The 2674-nt window shown below is 46.3% G+C and overlaps 1 pseudogene; it reads left to right on the top strand.

Annotated features, from left to right (window-relative positions):
- The first annotated feature begins 1834 nt into the window (after positions 1–1834).
- Positions 1835–2362, top strand: LOC102853956 (annotated as a pseudogene).
- Positions 2363–2674: the final 312 nt, after the last annotated feature.

The raw sequence follows: 2674 nt of genomic DNA, 5'->3' as shown, positions 1-2674 counted from the left end.
GCAATGATACCACTTTGGTCGGTAAAATATGAATCAAGTCATGTTTTTTCCAACTGCCTTAGAGACAAAGATTGTGAAGCTTTATCTGACATACTTTGGACATGTTGCAAGGAGGCACCAGTCCTTGGAGAAGGACATTGTGTTTGGGAGGGTGGAGGGACAGCACAGGAGAGGAAGACCATCTATATGGTGGATCCATTCAGTGACTGGGGTAATTGGGGTAGGTGTGTTGGAGACAGTGAGACTGGCACAGGACAGAGCAGGGTTTAGGATTATTGTACATAAGGTCACTATGAGTCACAGGCGACTCGATGGCACATAACAACAACATATGCATACTAAAGATGAATAATGAAAAGGGAAAACAGAGGATTGATGTATTGTATGTGGCATTGATGAAGTATATTGAGCATAACACAGACTGCCACGAGAATGGAAAAAAGTCTGAATAAATCCAGGCAGAATGTTCCTTAGTTGTGAGGATGATAATTCTTCAATAGGCTTGCTTTGGACCCATTATCAGGCAAAAACCTCACTAAAAGAGGGAATCACATTTGGTAAAGGGTCAAGGATAATGACACAAGCCTTCAGTTAGATGCACTGACACTATACAGCAGCTATGAGCTCAAGCACTGAAGCAATCATGAAGATTGCTCTGGACCGAGTCGCAGTCCTGTTACACACTTTGTTCTATTATATACAGAGTTTGCCATGAGTGGGAGCAACTAACAACATAGGTAGAAACACTGAGACAAAAAAAGTTTTGCGTGCAGACGTTGTACAATGGACATAACCAATTTTTGTCAGTGATGCTCATCTCCCTGCCCAGCAATGCCCCTCTTCTTGCCTGTGGCATACATGGTCAGTGCATTTAACAGACAGGGTTTCAAGTGGAAATTGGTGGGGTTAGGTGTCATCAGGTGAGCTCCAACTCATGACAGCTCTCTGTACAACTCCCTGCCCAGTCCTGCACCATCCTCGCAACCTCTGCTCTGCTTAAACCCATTGTTGCTGTCGTTTTGTCAATCCATGTTACTGACGTTCTTCTCCTTCACTGATCTACTTCCACATCCAGATGTCCTTTTATAGAGACTGATGCCCTCTGATAATATGTCCAAGATATGGGAAACAGAGTCTCATCATTCTTGCTTCTAAAATACACTCTGGTTGCCTTTCTGCCAAGACAGGGTCGATTGTTCATTTGGCTATATTGATAGGTGCCATTGAGTGGGCTTTCCCTAACAGCAACCCTATAAACACGGGCTCTGGACCTTGCCCTGTCCTGCACTATCCACAAGCTCTCTGTCATGCTCAAGCCCATTGCCGTTGTCATTTTGTCAATCTAGCTCATTGATGGCCTTCTTCTCTTTCGCTAACCCTCTACCCAGCATGATGTCTCTTTCCAAGGACTGGTTCATCCTGAAAATACGCTCAAAGTAAATAAGAGGAAGTTTCGCCATCCTTGCTGCTAAAAGCAAGACCCTTGTTGCACTTCAAGACAGATTTGATTTTTCTTTTGGCCGTTCCTGGAATATTCTATAATCTTCATTAACACCACAACTCAAAGACATTTATTCTTCTTCAGCCTTCTTTAGTCATTGTCTAACTTTCAGATGCATATAAAGCAATTAAAAACTATCATAGTTAGTTCCCCAGCGGTCCCGTGGATCTGTCTCCTGCTTCAACAGTGTTTGGACAGAACAGATTCCGCGACTTTCAGCCTCCGACTACCCTCCAACTTCACCTTTAAGGGTAACCTTGGGACCATTTCAACCATCTATTTTCGGGACCAGCTAACACCTTTTTTTTGTTAGCCCCAAAACCTCCACCAACTATGAGCTCTCAGGTCCGTCAAAAGTATTCCGCTGAAGCAGAAGCTGGCGTCAACCATCTGGTCAACCTGTACCTGCGGGCCTCTTACACCCACCTCTCTCTGGGTTTTTATTTTGACCACGATGATGTGGCCTTGGAAGGCGGGGGACACTACTTCCGCGAGTTGGCAAATGAGAAGCGCGAGGGTGCCTAGCGGCTCTTGAAGCTGCAGAACCAGCGCGGCAGGTGAGTCCTCTTCCAAGATATCCAGAAGCCATCCCAGGATGAGTGGGGTAAAACCCTGGACACCATGCAAGCAGCGCTGGCCTTGGAGAAGAACCTAAACCAGGCCCTTCTGGATCTGCACGCGGTGGGTTCCGCCCACACTGACCTCCATCTCTGTGACTTTCTGGAGAACCACTTCCTGGATGAGGAAGTGAAACTGCTGAAGAAGATGGGTGACCATCTGACCAACATTAGAAGACTGGGCAGCCCCCTGGCTGGGCTGGGTGAGTATCTCTTTGAGCGTCTCACCCTCAAGCAGGACTAGGGGTCTGCGGGGACTTGGAGGGGGGAACCTCTGCCTCCCGCTGCCAGCAGCAGCAAGCTTCTCTGTCCCACCCTGATGTAGAATCTTATCCACCCAGAAGCCCTTAGCCCAAGCCTTGGACCAAATGAAACAATAAAGCTTTTTGCAACAACAACAACAACAAAAAAAATCATAGGGTAGGGTGCACTTTAGTCCTTAAAGTGACGTCCTTTCTTTTGAACACTTTAAAGAGGTTCTTGGCAGCAGATTTTCCCCATGCAAGTCTTGTCTAATTTCTTGACTATTGCTTCCATGGGTGTTTATTATGGATCC

The sequence above is a fragment of the Elephantulus edwardii genome, unplaced genomic scaffold (genome assembly GCF_000299155.1).
Source record: "Elephantulus edwardii isolate Elephantulus edwardi_28Jun2011 unplaced genomic scaffold, EleEdw1.0 scaffold00028, whole genome shotgun sequence".
Lineage (NCBI taxonomy): Eukaryota > Metazoa > Chordata > Mammalia > Macroscelidea > Macroscelididae > Elephantulus > Elephantulus edwardii.
Note: the sequence above shows the minus strand (reverse complement) of the source record. Positions and strands in the feature narration are given on the sequence as shown.